This window comes from Zootermopsis nevadensis, unplaced genomic scaffold (assembly GCF_977971745.1).
Source record: "Zootermopsis nevadensis isolate Lab colony 2312 unplaced genomic scaffold, Znev_1.0 Znev_ptg000002l, whole genome shotgun sequence".
In the NCBI taxonomy this organism is placed as follows: domain Eukaryota; kingdom Metazoa; phylum Arthropoda; class Insecta; order Blattodea; family Termopsidae; genus Zootermopsis; species Zootermopsis nevadensis.
In genome coordinates, this window is record NW_028259134.1 from 2,734,425 (window position 1) to 2,757,928 (window position 23,504).

At 39.4% G+C, this 23,504-nt stretch overlaps 1 long non-coding RNA gene across 1 annotated transcript in view; it reads right to left on the reverse strand.

Moving 5' to 3' along the window:
* Positions 1-6,629: 6,629 nt before the first annotated feature.
* Positions 6,630-23,504, reverse strand: part of LOC110828391 (uncharacterized) — a 271,154-nt gene continuing 254,279 nt past the window's right edge. The window contains exon 5 of the long non-coding RNA XR_015537615.1: positions 6,630-6,693. This is a non-coding gene — a long non-coding RNA (uncharacterized LOC110828391). The remainder of the gene's footprint in view (positions 6,694-23,504) is intronic.

A 23,504-nucleotide genomic window follows, 5' to 3' on the forward strand; every position in this document is an offset into this window, starting at 1 on the left:
GTATGATAAAACGTCGTCAAACAAACCAAGATACCAAACGCAGAGGTGAAATTGTTATAACTCCTGCTTCGTATCCCAAAGGCTTCTGCTTCAAATCTCGGCCCGTAGACCGGTTATTCTGACTGAGATATGTTCTGAGTTGTTCCATCTAAATACTAAAATAATATCTTGAATTAGACCTCTATCGATACTTTTCACATCCGTTCCAATACTTTTTTCATTAATAATCCTATCATCGACGCTAGAGTCTGAGTTAATTCAGCATCGTTAAAGAAACAACAAACAAAAGCCTAGGATCAGTCTAAATAAAGCCCTCGTAGAGAGAGATATATTTATCAATTATAAACAATTGTGTTGCGTTGTGTGGTGTTGCAAAGGTGTTGCTAGGAGCCGTAATAGAATGATTTGACAGAAAATAATTCACAAAGGAATACAATCCTGTCCCTGTTTTTTTTTTCCCAACAAGGTGACTTGTGACAAAATCTTATTTTAAAAACAGCACCGCTGACAAATGAACTGTTTATATAAATCTTAAGCTTTGTTGTCATTCCCCTCAAATTATTTTTTTTTTATAATAATAATTCCTTCCTAGGCGGTGTTAACATTGTCAGGTTCGTATAATAATGCCTGTATCCTGTTTGCTTTGCAGACGAGACATCTGTTCCAAGGTGGCTGCATTTCTGTCTTAACACAGTCAGCTTCCTTTCCACACGTCACGTCAAAACAAGATAGCGCTGGAGCCCGATACGGACCAGTGTCTCCATTATAGTAAGTTTCCTAACTTCATTAAGACAAGAGATAAAATTTAATGTGTAGGCGATCAAAACATTGCAAGAAGTCACAGAAAACAAAGTTTCTAAACCCCCAGCGGATACTGAACCCCATTTCCAGTGTATAAACGAGGTCCTTCTGTCAATAATAAACTGTAAAAACATCACATTCGGCCCTTTATATTTAAAAATATTTTTGAAACAATCCAGCCGCATTTGGAAATAACTTGGTAGATTCGCACACACGTTGAAAGGCCTGGGACGACACAAATACTATCTTTTTTTACAAAACGAAAGTTATTTTAATGATGAAATGAATATATTAACGCATGTCACAACCAAGTTTCCTAAGATTAATCTTAATGTTATCCTTGCAGCCTCCTTTTCGAATCTCTAATCAAACATTTTCTAACATGTGTCCCAATAAAAATTCTTTATTTATACCTGTGCTCTTGAATCCAACTACAGTCCCAGCCAAAAAATGCCTACTTAATTTGACAACTCTGATATTATCACGTGATATAAACTACAAAGTCCTTTCTCAGATAATATTATAAACACTTTTTATTTTACCCCTATCAGATCAAAATATTTTCTTGATCAATCTGTATTAAAATACTATTAAATTACGCTCTTTGCACAGTGCAAATGTTGAATTAATTTAAAAGCACGTATACACGTAAGGACTTTCCAGGCACGGGGTATAATTTTACAATGCAGTTACCATGGACCCCACATTGCATACTGTACAAAATCAAATTAAAAACCAGTTTCAATTGCCTCGTGTAACAAAACCAATGAGCACATCCTCAGTTAATATTTATTCCGAGAAGTGATTTAATGCGTCACACGTCTGAACCTGGGATTCCCCCACCGACCTTCGACCAATAATTATTAAACACCATTACGTCACTCGTCGTCTGTCGGAATGTCGGTCGCTTCCTTAAAATAAAACGAGAAAGAAAAAAAAATATATACGAAATAATTAAAAACTTAAAATAGTAAGAATAATTAAGCAATTAATTTGGAGTTTTAATTATTCCTCCCTCTCAGCGCTGACTACTCCCACTTTGAACTCGTTTTCTGTCTGGAAAGTTCTTTGCAGGGATTTATCTCTGTTCCTTATCGCACTTCCTTTCCGAATAATTCACCTGTCTTAACATTTCAAGCAGAACAGTCGAATAACCGTCCATCCAACAGACACAGAGCGCACAGGAGTCAGGAAATTAACAGCTTAAGTCACATTTACGACTGTGACAATGCTCATGTGAATAAATGAAAAAAAGTGGGGACAAATCTGGGTTAACATTTTTATAGAAGACTGTTTAAAGACGGCTTATATGTGCACATTATACAACACCTGAAGATGAAGGAAACAGTTACCTTCAAAGCTATGGTAACCACCTAAAAGAACATAAGGCATCTTAACCCAGAGGACTATAGTCCTACCGGTGAATAATTTTAATCAATTAATTCAAGCGGACCTTTCCAAACAAGCTACATACCCAGCCCATCGTAGCCTCTGATACTTCTCTAAGACCTACCAGATTCACTAAGTTGGTTTGATTTTGCTGTTTATAAATGTGCTTTCACGAAAGAATATTATAATATTTATAGAAATAACTTGCTCATTAATAACAAATAAATATGAATAGTTTAAATCACGAATAATAATTATTTTTAGTGTGTATGATAATAAGCAGTATTAATGGTACATGTGATTTTAACAGAATATTAATCGTGTTTAGATGAAACAAAATTTTACGCCAAGCATTTTGCATCTCAGTTTTAAGCACGCTGGCCTCCATAATGTTTCGTTCTGTCGATTTTTCAAACAGTGCAATCTAGTGGAATGCAGCCACAATTACGTAGCAGCAAATAACCATTGAAACTCGCTCTGCAGGGAGAAATTTAACGTTCCATGATATCAAGATCTGTAAGCATTTACACAGATGAGTTCCAGGAATCTCTTGTATTTTTTTTGCCAGATTTTAATCATTTGTACAACAAGGAATTCTTTTATTCTTACACTCTCTTTTAATTAATTCATCCTTTCGTTTAATCGTTAAATATGTTATTCTTTATGAAAAATTGTAGCATGTGTGCATTGTTCTAGAAACCATCTGCATAAACGCTCTCAACTTTGTCTTTCTTTAACACGAAATAAGATTTGTGGATGAATCCTGTCCAAATTTCTATAATTTATTTAAAGGTTATCCTTTCTAATTTTTGTTTGTACAGAATTGCTCATAATTAAATAAACAATTTGAAATAACTGAAATTTTATTTATTTATTTATTTTTTATTTTCAGAAATAAGGCAGGGGCTTGAAAAAATTATAACGAATGGCTACACAGCCCAGTAACGTGCCGAAATTGTCGAATTGTTATTTCAAAACAATTGCTCAATTCCACTGACGTAGAGAATATTTCGCACGAACGTTGTTAACAAGAATTCCAGCGAATACATCGTGAAAAACACCTAGAATTCTCCAGCGCTTTTCTCCAGGTGACAAATTACTCGTCATTCGTTACTTTATTAACAAAACCACAGCTACTTTATAAGGGCATACTCGAGAGAAGCTTATTGTAGTTCAGCTGGTCAGGAAGTTTCACGTGTTTAATGGAAGACGACAGGGCATTACCTCCCTATACAAAACCCTTATTTTAAGGTCGCCAAATCAATCCAAACCCTCACACTTCCTTCAAGTGTCATTTTTTGACATCACATCTACTACTAGTTCTCCCAAGTGGTCCCTTTCCTTCAGTTCTGACTAACATTATGTATGACTTATTTGCGTCCCTCGTATGTGTTGCGTCCATCTGAGGCCATTCATCTTAATTTGATCTTCGTAATAATATCATATGAAGACCGCTGACTGTGAGGTACTTTACTTATCTTAAAACTTCGTAAACACACTGTACTTTGCTATTATGGTCAAGTTAGTCTTTTTTCAAAAAAAATCACTTTTTGAAAGATTTATTAATAACGAAGTTATATGCTAATGTTTAGAAATTAATTAACATTCAGAGAGCATATGTAATTATATTGTTGCATAGAAATATGTATGTCAGGACGACAATTTGCGGGACCACTAAAAACTTAAACCATTTTTGCTGTTGTAAGGAGTTCAAAGTTTCGTCTCCTACTCTTTACTCCCACCGTTAAGTCTATCTTCATCTCGACGTTTCTGGCTTTACCGAGTCCTGTTGCTCGCTTCCCATCAACTCTTGAGTTCCCCCCTCGTCCTCGGACTTTCAGCAGTATTATATGCAAATTGATTTCAAACGTGTTGCTTTTTAATTATTTGTGATGTCCCACACCGCACGGACTCGTCACTTGTTAAACTAATTTCTATATGTGATAAACATTAACGACGTTCCTGAGGAACGTTCTGTAGAGTCAACGTGACTGAAAGTAGTGACGTACCGATTTTTACGAATTGTCATCGGTTCGTGTTGATATAAAAGCGTTACGTATCCAAGACAGGTTTTAACAATGTTGTTCTGCAATTTGCATGGGATGTAAATCTTATCACTCACCCAAACAGCGAGCAACTTTGTTTTCTGATTCTAACGGGGCTTCTTATAACGTTGAATAACGTTTATAAAATCACGGTTCACTCTACGGAAACTGTAAGACGTTAGGTAACGCTGGTGTGTAACTTCTTCAAACGCCAATAACTCGAGACCTATATAAGATACATGATGTTTACTTTATTCTATAATGCGTATTTTAAACATTGATGAAATAATTACCCAAATCATGTAATAACTATACCCTCGTTCCTTAACTTCAATCGCTTGCCACGTCTAAAGCGTAAGAGTTAGATCGGGACATATTGCGAGTTAAATACGTAAATAAATACGAGCTTTTCAAATTTGCAAACAGATTTCAGCTAACTCTTACGGTTTAGGAGTTATGGCCATTTATTTGGTAACAAAGAACGGTTCTAGAGTCAGTGTGTTGAGTACATGACGCAACACAGATAAGCTATCGGCGTATGACGTCACGTATAGATAAGATATAAAGTTATACATTAATGTGTAAATAAAATTTTATTTAGTACAAATATACTTCCTACAGTTAAACGTTATTCAACGTTAACTAGGGAACCGTGGTTCCACTGTCAATTATTTTGCTCTCTGTGGACCATTTGTTTGGTTATTTAACTTTAAGATATGAAAAACAAGTAGGCCTACATTTTAATTAAATTGTTATAAATTTACATTTTAAACTGTTACATAAAAAAACTCAGTAATATTATTATCCTGATCGCGGTAAATTTTTCAACTATCAGAGGATTAGTTATTATTTCAATTGTTATTATATCTGTTCTGATTGTAACAAAAGGAATCAGTCTGAGTATCCATAATTATTTTCATGAGATTTTTTTATTCTTTCTAAATTTATGACGAATTACAGTTGCAAAAGCTTTGTGTATTACTACGAATTAGTTCCGACTGATGATTTCAGTGAGTTTATATCGGAGGACGGGATGAGACGAATGAAACTAGCAAATAATCGTGTCCAGTGGCGGTCTCTGGCGTTGTCGGTGTCAAACTTCGTGTTCTGCCACCCACTACCGTAGTGACTCCTGTTTGTGTGGAACGCCACACTAACACTGCCCATTCGCTCGCCTTTACCTTGTTACAGAAATCACTGAACCTTCACAATTACGTCATAGAATTCCTTCCTGCCTCCATTTTTTATATTTCACTTTTAACTCCTTCCTTCGTTGTTTCTTTTTCTTTGCTTAACGAATAATCTTAATATCAAATGTTCAGCCATTCTAACAAAAGCTCAGGCAGTTCTGCGGGCTAGCTGGTCAGTCAACAATAATCTCTCAGTCTACTCTGTGTGGGCCAACAACCACTGATTTGTGGTAATTTTTCTAAAACAACATAGGCTGATCGCCTGTGGGCTGTTCAAGAACATCGTTATGAAGTGAGAAACGAACCGGATGTTTGGACGGACGGTAATTACCATACTCCGTAATCATTTCCTGAAATCACTAAAATTATTATTACGTGTAAAAAAAACACAAAGGAAAGGAGACGTTAAATTAATTACAGATATATCATTCAAGGAGACTTGGCTTGGCGATATGAATTCAATTGTTTTGACATAATGTAACCTTGAATGACGATGTTTTTTTCTGTTACTCGCTTCTCACTGTGACGACATCCCAATTCTTTACGTAACTTGTCATGATTCCCTTCAACCAGCTAAACAAAAGATTTTGAACGAGAACTAAGAACCATAAATTCCACTGCGTACATAATATTTAAATGAGCGATAAACTTATGACATCCTTGAAGATGTCTGACTTGTGGATTGTAGCGCCGTGTAGTTAGTAGTAGAAGTTTACCATCACCCTGATAATGCAGACAGCAAGTGCCTCTCAAACGTTTGTGAATTACTACCAGGCTGAACTGTATTGGCTCCAGAAACCATTTTCCAGGTTATAACTAATTTATATTTTACATCGAGTGTTATCAGGCGTTCATTTTTGTGTTCAGCGAAAAAGCAGGAGAATAACTTAGCTGGGTTGTAAAGAGTGTTAACTGCACCGCGGATACTTAAGTCCCAATTTCCTGTAAGGCCTTGGATTTGCTTGAAGTTACTGTGAGAACGGTTTCTTGCAATATTTTTAGTATTAAAATAAACTGCACGTATTTGTAAACAGTATTATCGAAAATTAGCAAATATTAATAATATACCATTTTTGCCTTAGATGGTACCACCAATTTTTAACTGTCGCTACAAAAATAAAATGATACTTGTTCAGATACATAAGGAATTTTCCACCTTGCTTAATCTATGAAAGCTCCTTGAGCCAGATTTAAAAGCTTCTTACCTGATCCGTCACTTCGCTGGTCAAAGAGTGAATATAGTTTTGTTTCGTACTGCATTTCCATCTCTGAAACACAAAATGAGGACATCATGTTTGTTAGCGGTGAGAACACAATAGCGCTAAATAAACGTTTGATTTTATTTTGAATAAGAAAAAGAAGAATATTCTGCCGATTATGATGATTATGCAATACAAAGAAAAATAAAATGACGAGGTGAAAGAAATTTAAGCATGCAAATATATTTAATTGGTAGCAGAAATATATATTTCTTTCTTCAATTTGTCACTTACTTCCAGACATGTATCATACTACTTCGACATTTAGACTTTTACATTTCGCAGTGGTCTTCAGGTACACGTAAACCGCACTACAAAAATAATAATATAAATCTTTGATTTAATCCTAAATTCAGTGGTAGTCCTAAGTAAAATTTACACAGCAAAATTGTGCTAGAGAATTATTAAATTAAGAAACTGATTTGAGGCTTTCACGAGGGTGAGTGTGAAGATGGCTTGTTTCCGGGTTTTATCACCGTGTAGTCTGGTAAAAGTTCACCAACGTTTCAGAGGTCTTTGCTACCTCCATCATCAGGGCTATAAAACAACTTAATTCAAGCATGCCATGTACTAATTATCTACCTCGAATGTGCAAGATGGCTTATTAAGAAACAATTACGGCTCTAATTCGATAATATCAACCACTACACTACATTGACTAGAGAATTTCAATAGAGTGTCTCAGTATCTCCAAAAATTCAGGTGTAGAAATTTAAACCCTTTAAAACACAGTGATAATTACATGTACCATCCACTACCATATTTAGTAATTATTTGTTTTACCAGCATAGGGCGGTGAGTAAGATTCTCATAATCATCAGAGATTATTTGTATAAACAACATTAACGTAATACGTAACATAATCTTTGCAAGCGTGTAGATTTTCCTTTGAGGAGTAAACAGAAATTTTAAAAATGATTTTAAATGACCGCCCGACTTCAAAACATGAAACAGGTCAGAATTTTTCTTTCTCAAATTATTCAAATTTCAGCATATTTTATCATTCTGTAATAATATTCGAAGACAAACAGCTTCTGCATTGAGTTCAGTGTCTTTAAATAACCTACGTTCCAAACGATCAGCCAAGTTATGTTGAAATTCTTGTGGTCTTTAGTACTAGAGGCAGTTTAGCTCGAGTGGTGTCATTTTGAAGCAGGAAAACTGGCTGATTTTACGCCGTGAATTCGTATTTAAAGTCAAAATAAAAGGTAAGTGACTATCAATTCTCTTTTTACTTATCTTCTCCATCTTTTATCTTCTCTTATCTCTTCAGTCGTCTGTCTCTTATTCAGATAATAAAATTCACATTAAATAATAATAAAATTTTAATCTGATCTCGCAGTTCTGCAGACTTCACATATAAATATTGAAATTTTGTTTAAAACCGGCGTTCCGATACGCGAAAACACTTAAGAGAAGGTAAGCGAAGATTTAGTTCTTATGTGCTGCCTTGTTACACTTTTAAATTAATTGTGTAAAGTAAGACTTTCCCATCATTCTTGACGGATAATTTTCCACTGCACATTCCTAGAGGAATACGGAAGTAGATCCTGAAGCCAACCTTCCACCCACATTTAGTGCGGAGTTTATGAACGTGTGGAGCCTTCCATCCACGTACCCAAGATGACTTTACGGTATTGTGCTGTTGTCCAGAGAGAGAAACATATAAGACAAAACTGTGAACAGACAATAGCTTTATTTGTCTGTTTGCATGGTTTAATTTTCAGGCAGACTTTCTTACAAATTAATACCGGAATTCTTATTAATATAGAGGTATGAGGTGAATAAATATAAAGCAACCTCAGAGTGTCTTAACGTAGACTATAAATTAATAAAATTACACAATTAACAAGTCCAACTCTTTATAAATATCCAGGGAAGACTAAAGGAAATGTGTGTCTCATCCACATGGAAAGAACAATTCCCCACGAACCCTGGACTTCAGGGTCGTTTTTGAAAATTTTCACAGATGGTTAAGAAATTTTCCATCAATTATAAAACTCAATAATTCACACTAAACCTCTACTGGACTTAACCTGAACTAGCTGAATCCAATTTATATCGCATTTCTGCTATAATTAAAACCACAAAATGTCCTATGCTACTGTTGAGACCCAACGCGTAATCCGCTTTCTTCAAGCATGTGGATTATCCTATCTTCGAAGTGTATCTTGATTTTCCTCAGCCGATTAACATATAAACCTTGAAAAGTATACCTCTGACGGATTTTTCTATCTAGTAACCTTCAGTTCAACATGCATAATCATCTGATATCTCAATTAATGCAAAATACCCAAAAGAACTTGAAAATGTGTTGTGAAATAAAATGAGTCTAGAAAAAAATCATAGTTAAATACGCACACATGCGTGTTATGACGCGTAGATTTGTTAAATTTTAGTAAAAATACTAAAATTTGTAGTCATTTAACATGCAAGGTAAAATCCTCACGCTGCAACTTTCTTAAGCATCCACACCATTAACGTCTTTAAATAAAGATTTCTGTCTTCTGGGTTGTTGCGCTGTGTAGTCTGGTCGATGTTTACCAACGTTTCAGAGGTCATACTGCCTCCGTCATCAGAGTATGAAGATTTCTGTCTTCTGGGTTGTTGCGCTGTGTAGTCTGGTAGATGTTTACCAACGTTTCAGAGGTCATGCTGCCTCCGATCGCCCTGATGACGGAGGCAGCATTACATCTGAAACGTCGGTAGAGAAGACAGAAATCTTCACACTCACAGCCGTGAAAATCTCAAATCCTACGTCTTTAAATAACATGGATTAAAACTTTCTGTAATTAGGAGGTAGCAATTTAAGACAATAGTTGTTATATTAATTATTTGGTTTCGTAATTTAAATAACGATGGACGCTATTAAATAAATGCAACCATAACAATAAGACTCTGTAAGAACATCCGTGGGATACATTGATGTAAAACCATCATCATTTGTATACAGCGCATGTAATTAACAGCATTCTGAGTTAATGGTTAATGCAGTACGTGGTTCACAGGACATCTTGTTTCCGGAACTGTCTAGAAGCTGACGGATGGACGGCGGATAAGACATTCTTACAAGGATATAAAGAGTTGGCCATCACTTGTTTCTGTAACAGCTTTCACAGTTATCAATTATTCATGCGCAATTTCTATGAGACGCAGAATAAGCCCAGCGTGGGTCATGGGCTCCTTGTTTCATTTTGACTTCTTATCTGAAGTAATTATTAAAACTACGCGTTTTTGATTATCTTCTGATCAGATAATGTCGGTGTATAACGGTCGTGGTGTTATTCACAGAATCTAGAGGCATCTGTTGACGCAGTCAGGCAACATTTCCTGTGAACCTAACCTAACCTGCCTGCTTCCTTCTTTCACATTATCGCCTTTCTGACTGCCTAATCTCTTCCCACAGTTAACACACAAAGTCAGTGGTATTGCAGTCCGGTACTTCTCAATGGATTCTGAGGACTAGACTGTCACATGGCTCGCTTTAGCAGATCATAGCTTATCGCTGAATCAAAATGGTTGAGATAGCGACAACCAGCGGTCTTAGTTAAACATTCTGGCCCATATGTTATCTCAGACTTAATTTTTGGCCCCGGAGTGTATAAAATATAAACAAGTAAAAATACTCTTTATCACATACAGAGCAGGTAATTGACTTCTGCTTACTTAAGCATTGATTCCTTTGTCACTTTTTATTTTATAAATACTTTTTTAAAGTTATTTTCTTGTCATCTCAGAAGGGCTTAAATGGGCATCGGAATGAAAGTTGTGAATCTATGAAACATTTTGTATGTGTTACCAATTACGGGTATGGCGACAAAGCGCATCTTTAATGATAAGCCTATGTCTGGAAAACTGAATAACCTATAATATGCACAAATACAAATGATGCATATATTGATCAATAAATTTTATGATCAAATAAGAATTATTGTAAGGTTTTCACAGCAATGAGTATGAAGATTTCTGTCTTCTGGGTTCCTGCGCTGTGTAGTCTGGTCGATGTTAACCAACGTTTCAGAGGTCATACTGCCTCCGTCATCAGAGTATGAAGATTTCTGTCTTCTGGGTTGTTGCGCTGTGTAGTCTGGTCGATGTTAACCAACGTTTTGGAGGTCATACTGCCTCCATCATCAGGGCGATGAGTATGAAGATTTCTGTCTTCTGGGTTGTTGCGCTGTGGTGTCTGGTCGATATTAACCAACGTTTCAGAGGTCATACTGCCTCCATCATCAGGGCGATGAGTATGAAGATTTCTGTCTTCTGGGTTGTTGCGCTGTGTAGTCTGGTCGATGTTAACCAACGTTTCAGAGGTCATACTGCCTCCGTCATCAGGGCGATGAGTATGAAGATTTCTGTCTTCTGGGTTGTTGCGCTGTGTAGTCTGGTCGATGTTTACCAACGTTTCAGAGGTCATACTGCCTCCGTCATCAGGGCGATGAGTATGAAGATTTCTGTCTTCTGGGTTGTTGCGCTGTGTAGTCTGGTCGATGTTAACCAACGTTTCAGAGGTCATACTGCCTCCGTCATCAGGGCGATGAGTATGAAGATTTCTGTCTTCTGGGTTGTTGCGCTGTGTAGTCTGGTCGATGTTTACCAACGTTTCAGAGGTCATACTGCCTCCGTCATCAGGGCGATGAGTATGAAGATTTCTGTCTTCTGGGTTGTTGCGCTGTGTAGTCTGGTCGATGTTTACCAACGTTTCAGAGGTCATACTGCCTCCGTCATCAGGGCGATGAGTATGAAGATTTCTGTCTTCTGGGTTGTTGCGCTGTGTAGTCTGGTCGATGTTTACCAACGTTTCAGAGGTCATACTGCCTCCGTCATCAGGGCGATGAGTATGAAGATTTCTGTCTTCTGGGTTGTTGCGCTGTGTAGTCTGGTCGATGTTAACCAACGTTTCAGAGGTCATACTGCCTCCGTCATCAGGGCGATGAGTATGAAGATTTCTGTCTTCTGGGTTGTTGCGCTGTGTAGTCTGGTCGATGTTTACCAACGTTTCAGAGGTCATACTGCCTCCGTCATCAGGGCGATGAGTATGAAGATTTCTGTCTTCTGGGTTGTTGCGCTGTGTAGTCTGGTCGATGTTAACCAACGTTTCAGAGGTCATACTGCCTCCGTCATCAGGGCGATGAGTATGAAGATTTCTGTCTTCTGGGTTGTTGCGCTGTGTAGTCTGGTCGATGTTTACCAACGTTTCAGAGGTCATACTGCCTCCGTCATCAGGGCGATGAGTATGAAGATTTCTGTCTTCTGGGTTGTTGCGCTGTGTAGTCTGGTAGAAGTTTACCAACGTTTCAGAGGTCATACTGCCTCCGTCATCAGGGCGATGAGTATGAAGATTTCTGTCTTCTGGGTTGTTGCGCTGTGTAGTCTGGTCGATGTTTACCAACGTTTCAGAGGTCATACTGCCTCCGTCATCAGGGCGATGAGTATGAAGATTTCTGTCTTCTGGGTTGTTGCGCTGTGTAGTCTGGTCGATGTTAACCAACGTTTCAGAGGTCATACTGCCTCCGTCATCAGGGCGATGAGTATGAAGATTTCTGTCTTCTGGGTTGTTGCGCTGTGTAGTCTGGTCGATGTTTACCAACGTTTCAGAGGTCATACTGCCTCCGTCATCAGGGCGATGAGTATGAAGATTTCTGTCTTCTGGGTTGTTGCGCTGTGTAGTCTGGTAGAAGTTTACCGATGTTTCAGAGGACCTCGCTGCCTCCATTGTCAGGACGATAATAAATGTTCGGCGACTATAAAGTCGGGTAATATATTGTTCTCAGTTACTTCGCCAGATGGTCGAATGTTCTACCTTGTTAGTACTCCTGCCATTAGTCAGTTTTTAGAAATACTTTTAAAGGAGATAAAAGGAGGGCGAAAACCACAGATAAAAGGATAAATGAGGTTAAAGAATGGAAATTTGAAACAAATTATTCCTGTTTAACTTCAACAGGATTTTACATTTAACATGTAAAATGTAGTTTAACGCTATATTAATATGGCTGTTCTGGGTCCGCGGACCACATGTTAAAGACATAATTCGAGCGAGATTCAAGGACGGAATGACACTGTCCCTTAAGTCTGTTCGGCACAAGAATTATCATGGAGTATCGCAGAGCATGCTGGGAGCCCGAAAGACACAAGCTCGGCTAGGACATCACGGTCCCCGAAGACTAAATCATCGGTAAAGATGGCTACCGTACGACGTCCGCGCAAATGCGTCGTCACTGGAATGGAGTGGAGAGGTAGACGGGACGGGCGAAGACAGAAAGAGACTGATGGGTTTGATCTTAACCTAATGAAATCTGTTTTCGTCGTTTCGTGGCGACTGTTGGTGTGTCAGCCATTTGCAGCTAGCGGATACAGCCTTCAGTGCTAAAGTGTCTTACAGGTGATGTATTTATAAGCCGGTAATGCAGGCTTCTGCAGCGTTTACCAGTTTACGAAAAATGTGGCAGGCTATAAGCTCGGTTGAAGTTCAAATAATTCGAGGACTGTGACGTCTGAGAATAGCATTCGGGGGAGGGGGAATTTGGCTATGAACCTTACATAGAAGGCGAATAATTTCTTGTCTAACTGAGAGTGCCCGCCAGGATCCAAAAGAGGAATCTACACTTTTGAAACCGTCTTCCTACACTGAGACAGCCAGCGAACTGCCTGTCAGCTCTTCCACGTTTGCGAAACTTTACACTTACTCCGTGAGGCAAAGACTTTAATTATAAGCTAATAGTTCCTCAGTTGGTAAAGAAATTTGCCGCTCCTTATAGAACCACAAAGGATTATTTCTCTACTCACAAGATCCCGCTACAGTTTTCCACCCTGTTTCTTAAAACCATTTCAATAATATCTTCTCATCTATTTAGCTACTCCAGTTATTCTGTTTCCCTTCAGTTTAAAACGTGTAGATATCCCATAGGTCGATGCGTATTAGATATGTCGGCTAGTAGATCCTCCTTATATCGATCGCTTTAATAACAGTCCTAATTGATGAAGAATACAAATTATTAAGAATCTAAACCTGGCTGTCTTCTGGGTGCAGAGCCGTGAAGTCTTTTAAAGTTTACCATCGTTTCAGGGGTTCTCGGTGTCTTCATCATCAGGACGATGAAAATGATGATGGAGGCAGGAAGTCCCTCCGAAAAGTTGGTAACCTTTAAAAGACTTAACGACACTACGACCCACACGACATCTTCATATTCGCCGTCGTGAAATCATATGTGAAATCATCCAACCTTACAGTCTTCTAAAAATAAATCTTATTCTCAGCACTTTTATGTCGATCTATCGATCCACAGGCAAGCTACGCGGAACTAGTCTGCAAGACTTTATGTCGTGTGACATGAGTCACTTTTGCCGACAAGAATCTGACGGTTTTCCCTGTTTGATCCTTTTCCTTTACTCTGTCATCATCCATTAGCCGGCCTGGGAACCAGCGAACGAACGATGGCTTTGCTACACTCAGGGATTAGGGCTTTCAATAATGCATGGCATCATGCCGGAGCAACGTAGCGTCGTGGCTGGAGGTGGGTGGCTACTGCTAATGTTTGCGATGATGTGAGAAATGCAGAGAGGGAACTCGGTATTGCTTAAATTAAATCTTACATTTCGTGAAAAGACCCGCAGGAAATTGGACCTGAGTCTGGGGCTGGGGTTGGATGTGTCCAAGACATTCAACACGACCTGCAGAATTGGCTGACAGTCACTGACGTCGGAAGGCAGAATTGTTAAGGAATGAGAGATGGATATAGGCGAATGCGACTTGAAACAGAAAGGCTATAAAGAAAGGCTCGAAAAAGGAAAAGAGGAGTTCAGGAACATGAGATAGGAAGACTCCAAGGAATAACACAGAGCATAAAGGCGAAAACAAGCGATCTTTGAAGGCAACCAGAGATGGGTTAATCATGGTACGATGGCGAAGACGTGGGATAAGGACAGTGGATGAATCGAGAATCGGAAGATGTCACTGACGTTAACGTACATACAGGAAGGCGCAGACGGAATGTTGGAGACAGTAGAAAGCAGATTTATGAAGTAATTGCTGTGAAGTTTCAGGGAAAATAATGGAAAAGATAGTAGTCGAAATAGTTCGAAACCCTGTTGAAGACATCAAAGACTGTAGGACAAATACTGAGAAAATCGCTATTATCATCATCTTCTTATATTTAATCCTGGTTTATGTATATGACCTGTCGCAGTTTGCTATCCCTGATACTTCCTTCTGCACAACAGTAATTTACGAATAAGGCGTCAAAGACGGAGGGTACAAATATCATACGAAGCAACGCCAGGACCACAATCCGAATCAATGAGCGAACTAAGACCGAAATATAAGAAAAGAATAGATACGTTTCAGCAGAGGAATTGCACCGAAGACAGAGTAAGGAGAGCGGCTAATAAAGAAAGTGTAATAACAAATATTGTTAAGATATCAGCAGGTCTACAACGTCGATGGAAAATAGGTTACCGAAAATGCATTTTAATTGGAAGGGACACAGACAGGAATCTTGTTTCGTTTGTCTGTTGATGAAGTGTGCGTATGTTAACTATTAAATCCGGCAATGTATAAAATGCCTAAAGTCATTAGGCAAAATATGAAATTCAGGCATTCTATGGAATGCCTAGGCATTTTATAAAATGCCTGGAAATTTAGGCAATGTATGAAAGTAAGAGTTTTGTTTATACTTTGCCTAGGTATTCTATAGAATACCTAGGAATTTTATAAAATGCCATAGATTCATTGGGCAAAGCATATAACAAAGAAGTTTCTATAACACGATTAATTAATTTTTATTTTAACTTTTATATTTGCAAAAGATTAATATAAAACAAATTTTTTAATTCTCAAAATTTATGTTATGTTCAGATTCAGTAACTTGGCGTTTTCGCGACTATCTTGCACAACCTCCATCTTGACAGCTTACCCAATCGACTTTGATTAATTTTAAATTACACAACCGAACAATATTAACATTACGAATTATTCCATACTTTTCCTACTGACTTTAGGCATTCTATACATTGCCGGATTTCATAGTTTGCCGGTAACATACATACTGTATGGCGAGGTAGTACCGGCAACGCTCACAGCAGGGTGATAGCGCCACGGGTTTACAAAAGTTGGTGTCTTTGCTTCTCTTACGCGTAACTACAGTCCGCACTTTCATTTTTTTTTTTTTTTGTGATTTTAACACTACTTTAAGAAGCAACAGGTGGGTTTCCTCTGTTGGTGCAAAGGGGACGAGAAACAGAGATCCGTTCCAGAAATGTTTTTCTCCTCTTTTTTAACGTAGTCTAAGGGGTTTTTCTTCTGGTGAAAGGCAAAGCCATGAAGAAAAGCGATGGATTGAGTCTGGTAGGTTCACTGCTCCATTGGGAATTCTTCTCCACCTTCCTCGTCCTTTCTCTCTCTCTTTCTTTTCCCCTCCCCCTATAAATATTCTTTTCCGATCACTGGAGTTAGTCTGCTTTGAGCCTTCGTCTCCCTCTTCTGTCCAGGAGTTCCTAAATCGATAGCACCCCCAACCCCCTGAACCCCCAACCCTGGCACTACCACAGCGAACGCCGACTGAGACCAACATAAAGCCAATCGAGAGATTCAACAGGTGGAATTTTGACGTCACGAACCAATACTGTTTATCCTATCTCTTTTATCGCCCACCCGTTAACGACATAAAGTGAAAAATTGGCTGCTGAATTTGTGATTTATTGGACTGGCTTTAAAAGCGAATGGTAAAAAAGAACTGCGATTCAAACAGAAAAGGGGAAACACTTGTGGCTGGAGAAAAGCACTGAAGTCAGAACGAAGGTCCCGCAGTTGAATCCGGACGTCGGTATTTTTTCCCAGTAAGCTTATTCTTCATTAGTTTAGGTTGGGTTAGGTTAGGTCAGGGTGGTTTTAGGTTATTATTATTATTATTTTAGTGTCCTGTCTGACGACAGGTCCATATGAACAGGATCCTTCCATCCTTTCCTTTTCTCGGACTGGGACCTCTTCATATACGTTCTTGTCAGATGATCCAGAAGTGGTTTGCCATTGCCTTCTTCTGTGTGTGAATGGGATGCCACGGAGAAACCGGGGAAGCCCCGGAGGTAAACTCCGTGTTTCCTAGACCACGGCCTTGCCCAACACAAGTTGTAAATTCGGGCACCGCCGGGAATCGAACCCGAGACTCCAGGATTACAAGGCCAGCGTACCAACCGCTAGACCACCGTGGCGGTCGGTTTTAGGTTAGGGTAACCTAAATTTGATTAGGTTATTACAGGTAAGATCATGTTAGGTTACGTAAATCCAGGTTCAAAGAAAGACATTTAGTGACCTAGCTTATGTGAAACGTTAATGATTTTTGGTGTAGAATGGATTGTCTGGATATAGACCATAGATAATGGTTTGCTGAAAATCGAGAAAAAGGCCTGTCTCAACCTGTTGAATGACGGAGTTTAATCAAGAAAAGCCTTAAGATCTGGAGTTTGTACCCCATAAACATTGGCGATTTTCAAAATTTTTTATTTCGTCTTAACAAAATACTACCATCTTAATTTAAACAGAGTAAGTGAATTAAGAATTTAATAGTCAATGAGTGTTGAAGTGATAGATCTGGCTTACACGGACCACCCATTTATTTAAGATTCCTACTTCCGCCTTTATCTGCTATCTTCTTATTTTCGTATTAAAATGATGTACGCATGCGTGTTATATGTCCAACCAGTCTTATCCTTAAAAACTTGATCAATTTAATAACAGGTCTATTAAAAAAGAACAGCTACAAATTATGAAGATGTTTACTCACCTGATCAATTAAACTAGTTAATTAGCCTCCTACATAGGGTATATCAATCAGCATATATTTAGTAATTACGTAAATGATATATAGCTCCTGTATCAAGTTAAAACATGAAATATCCTATATCAAGATTAAGACAGAAAAGTGTGATTCCAGTTGGAATGTGCAAGAAATATGTGACTTCATACGATTCGCAATCGAAATTAAGCCAGGACATACACAGCCAGGATTCCGATGACAACTCTTAAAGTGCGACGTACACACTTCTGAGTTGTTGCCTACGGCCTATGTAAACGGTGTCGTAGGGGCATTGAAGTCATCTCAAGAGACATGCCTTGTAAAAGTAGGAACAACCGCGTAACATGTTAATTAAAACCCATGAGAAGGTTTACAACAGTTAGAGTAACGACACGCATCGTGGACCCAAAGAGCCGGACGTCCTGGTGTTCCGTTCCACCCGTGGCGTCTGCTCGCAAAGCAGCGAACTCCATTGCTCCTTGTATAATCTTTCAGCACACACGGGTCCATCCACGGGAAGATCGGAAATTGCCAATCGTCGCCCTCTGATCGCTTTAACATTTTATATCAAGCGGGTCCCTTGTACTCGCTGCATCTTGCCTCCTCAAGGTAGACATGAGAGCAGGACTCCAACTTGGGACTTGGTCGTGGGGGTAACATCTCGTTAACCTACAAGAGTTATTTAATCCAACAGAAGACCTTGGACTTCAACAGCTCTTTGACATTACCTAAACGGAGGAAGACGGTATAAAAGGTGTTTAACCTAACCTAACCTAACCTAACCTAACGTAACCGAACATGCACTTAACTGCGCCATTACAACACGCAACGAGTTTGAAGCCCTTGAAATAACATTTGCGAAAGAGTTGGAACATCGACGCCGAGCATCACTACACCATCTAATGACGCAAAAGACACCGCAGATGTATATAGACGTCACTTACGACAAGAGTAGAAAAGCGACACCGGGCGTCGAGACGCCTTTCGTCACGACGTCATCAGACCCAGAATTGTGACTCGAACAATTTGGATAACATTATCTACAACTTTAGCAAACCGACGCCTGGCGTCGCGACGCCGAAAGTTGCGACGCCCTATCATGGCGCCAATGTAATCGGAAATGAATTTAAATACCACTGCTGACGAAGTTAGAAAACCGACGCCTGGCGTTGCGACGCCATTCGCCGTCACCCCAGTTGAAGAGCACCTCCCTTGGTATAACATTAGGCACAATGATATAAAATCGACGCCGTCAGTAACGAAGTTCTTGAAGGACGAAGTTCTAACGAAGACGCCAACCTAATCTAACCTAACCTAACTTAACCTAACCTAACCTAACCTAACCTAACCTAACCTAACCTAACGTAACCGAACATGCACATAACTGCGCCATTACAACACGCAATGAGTTTGAAGCCCTTGAAATAACATTTGCGAAATAATTGGAACATCAACCGAGCATCACTACACCATCTAATGACGCAAAAGACACCGCAGATGTATATAGACGTCACTTACGACAAGAGTAGAAAAGCGACGCCGGGCGTCGCGACGCCTTTCGTCACGACGTCATCAGACCCAGCAATGTGACTCGAACGATTTGGATAACATTATCTACAACTTTAGCAAACCGACGCCTGGCGTCGCGACGCCATAAGTTGCGACGCCCTATCATGGCGCCAATGTTATCGGAATGAATTTAAATACAACTGCTGACGAAGTTAGAAAACCGACGCCTGGCGTCGCGACGCCATTCGCCGTCACCCCAGTTCAAGACCACCTCCCTTGGTAAAACGTTGGCCACGATGATATAAAATCGACGCCGTCAGTAACGAAGTTCTTGAAGGACGAAGTTCTAACGAAGACGCCAACCTACCCTAACCTAACTTAACCTAACCTAACCTAACCTAACCTCACCTAACCTAACCTAACCTAACCTAACCTAACCTAACCTAACGTAACCGAACATGCACTTAACTGCGCCATTACAACACGCAACGAGTTTGAAGCCCTTGAAATAACATTTGCGAAAGAGTTGGAACATCGACGCCGAGCATCACTACACCATCTAATGACAAAAGACACCGCAGGTGTATATAGACGTCACTTACGACAAGAGTAGAAAAGCGACGCCGGGCGTCGAGACGCCTTTCGTCACGACGTCATCAGACCCAGCAATGTGACTCGAACGATTTGGATAACATTATCTACAACTTTAGCAAACCGACGCCTGGCGTCGCGACGCCGAAAATTGCGACGCCCTATCATGGCGCCAATGTTATCGGAAATGAATTTAAATACCACGGCTGACGAAGTTAGAAAACCGACGCCTAGCGTCGCGACGCCATTTGCCGTCACCCCAGTTGAAGAGCACCTCCCTTGGTATAACGTTGGGCACAATGATATAAAATCGACGCCGTCAGTAACGAAGTTCTTGAAGGACGAAGTTCTAACGAAGACGCCAACCTAATCTAACCTAACCTAACTTAACCTAACCTAACCTAACCTAACCTAACCTAACCTAACCTAACCTAACCTAACGTAACCGAACATGCACATAACTGCGCCATTACAACACGCAACGAGTTTGAAGCCCTTGAAATAACATTTGCGAAATAATTGGAACATCAACCGAGCATCACTACACCATCTAATGACGCAAAAGACACCGCAGATGTATATAGACGTCACTTACGACAAGAGTAGAAAAGCGACGCCGGGCGTCGCGACGCCTTTCGTCACGACGTCATCAGACCCAGCAATGTGACTCGAACGATTTGGATAACATTATCTACAACTTTAGCAAACCGACGCCTGGCGTCGCGACGCCATAAGTTGCGACGCCCTATCATGGCGCCAATGTTATCGGAGATGAATTTAAATACCACTGCTGACGAAGTTAGAAAACCGACGCCTGGCGTCGCGACGCCATTCGCCGTCACCCCAGTTCAAGACCACCTCCCTTGGTAAAACGTTGGCCACGATGATATAAAATCGACGCCGTCAGTAACGAAGTTCTTGAAGGACAAAGTGTTAACGAAGACGCCAACCTAACCTAACCTAACCTAACCTAACCTAACTTAAGAACAAAGTTATTAAAGTATTACGTCTAGGAACACGTAACAACGAGTATAGAAGATTATTATTTATTTATTTAGTATTCTGTCTGACGACAGGTCCATATGAACAGGATCCTTCTATCCTTTTCTCGGACTGGGACCTGTTCATATACGTTCTTGGCAGATGATCCAGAAGTGGTTTGCCATTGCCTTCTTCTGTGTGTGAATGGAGTAATTGTTGGGATGCCACGGAGAAACCGGGGAAGTCCCCGGAGGAAAACTCCGTGTTGCCTAGACCACGGTCTTGCCCAACACAAGTTATAAATCCGGGTACCGCCGGGAATCGAACCCGAGACCCCTGGATTACAAGGCCAGCGTTCCAACCGCTAGACCATTGAAAATATTAAATTCTGTACCAAAACCTATGACTTATTGTACCATTTTCTTTGGCTGTATATATACATATTTGATGATATGAATAATCGCGTTCTAACTTAAGACTTCGTGTCACAGAATGGATTTCTCGCATGATAATTACAATCGGAATATGAAAGTCTGTGTGAAATGTTTAATAACAATGAATGTGTACTTACTCGTGTCTTATGACTAGACTTGAAATGGCAGTGATGAAATATCTTGTAAGCGAAAGAACGGGTAGAAAATGAGATAATGGCCCCAAGATCCGTTTGAAAGTCATGTAGGAAGAAACATTATGACCCATTAATAAACAGTGTTAATTTCTGACGAGAAAAACATGCAACAATTCTTTATTCTCGTCTTATGAAGGAAGTTTAAGCAGTAAACGATATATACTCGAAAACTAACGAGAATCGAGATTCGTTAACACGATAAGAAGTTTGTGAGAACGTAAACTCAACTTCTTATAATAATTAGAATAAAAGATTGCTCCAGAACAATAATGAGCGGAAGACAAAGGTGTATATACATGTAGTTAATGTTGTAACCGATGAGAAAATGTACAATATACTTGCGAATGGAGTCTTTTACAGGTGCTAATGATTGTTTCAAGATTCGTGTTGTTGCCTTGGTGACAGGACAATGGCGAGAATTGCGCAGTGGAGCGTGCGCACATGTATGAGCCCATTGCATACGGATGGATAAATCTGATGAAAACAAGTCATTCAGGACGTGATTCGACTAAGTCACAATGCAATAACGTTGCAGGAATTAACAGTTTGGCCAACTTAAACTCTTCTTCTGAATGTCTACTATTCACTATGGAGAAGTACTTCTATTTGGAGATCGCATGTTTTTGAAACGCCTTCTTTAACATATTTTATTCCTTGCTGTCAAAAAAGCTAAGTGATATAACTAACCAAGGGAATAAATGCAATACTTATTAAACTTGAATTTTATAATTTTTAAGGCCGTTCAACACAAGAGTTACACTATATTAACATCATTCATAAGCCTAGACGAAAATATAATAATATTGAATGGATCTTAAAGTCCTATGAACTGTATTTAACTCGCTTGATCTGTGAATATGGCAATGAACCGAGTTCAATGAAAGACGAAGATTTTCCTACAGAGTGAGAATGTCCCTTAAAATAGCAAGTGATTCCAGCAGCCCACCCTATCGAAAACTGGAAAAAGATATTTTCATCTACCGCAGCATACATTGACGTAAATGTTTATTTATTGGTTCGTATTGTCTTCTCACGCTGGCCTTGTAATCCTGGGGTCTCGGGTTCGATTCCCGGCGGTGCCCGAATTTATAACTTGTGTTGGGCAAGGCCGTGGTCTAGGCAACAAGGAGTTTTCCTCCGGGGGCTTCCCCGGTTTCTCCGTGGCATCCCAACAATTACTCCATTCACACACAGAAGAAGGCAATGGCAAACCACTTCTGGATCATCTGCCAAGAACGTATATGAACAGGTCCCAGTCCGAGAAAAGGATGGAAGGATTCTGTTCATATGGACCTGTCGTCAGACAGAACACTACAAATAAAAAAAATTGTCTTCTCAGCGGTACTAACAGCATCCGTTTTGTTTCTACGGCCTTAGATATCTTAGATGCAAATAATAACCGGTATGGTATCAGGAATAAATCGAAGTGTGGAGTCATAATTGTTTTCCGAAGGGTAACGATGCTTTTTTCGGTATTCGTGATGAAAACATAACGTAACAGGAACAATATCTTAAAAACTATGACTACTGAATTATTAGTTGGCTTCAGATAGTAATAAAGGCAGAACCTGTAATGGCCAGTGCTAGCCGAAATGACGCTCGGTGTAGAAGTTATCATCGCATCCATTCATGTCTGTGTCAATTTCGTAACTGGGTCCAGTTGCTTAGGCAATTAGATTATTTGCGCACTTGTCAGAAAATACAGGAACGTGATCGAGAATTTTGGATAGCTAACTAAGGAGGTAATCGTGGTTAATTTTAAATTGGTGGTGTAGCGGACAAAAACATGGGCCTGCGGTTGAAGTGAATGTCGGTACATTCCCACAAATCCTTAACTACGAGATACTATTTTTCTATAATCTCGTTAAACACTTCCTTCGAGATGATTCTTCAGTGTAAGTGCACTGACTCCTCAACGTTAGGAATCTACGCATTTATTTACTGTGACGAGTACTCCATAGAGAAGGTTCCAGTTCCTACATTAATGAACAGTATTACGTATGTTGTAGTTCACTTAGACACGAGCAGCGTTCCTAGACTTCTGTCAGTCGACGTTGTCCATACGGAGATTTTCACGAAAACTTTTAACACGGATTTAATTTTTGGCACAGCAAATGAAGACACCAGACATCAGAGTTTTGTCAATATCTGTCGACCTAGTCGTTTATTTGCCTATTTAATAACTCCTAAAATATTTACGGCACAGAAAATTTAAGCACCCGTCTTATAGCCAGTACACATTTTTCCTACCCCAAGTCTTATGAGTTTAGATCCAATGGAAGAAATATTCTACAGCTGAAACTACGTTATTAAATAATCTT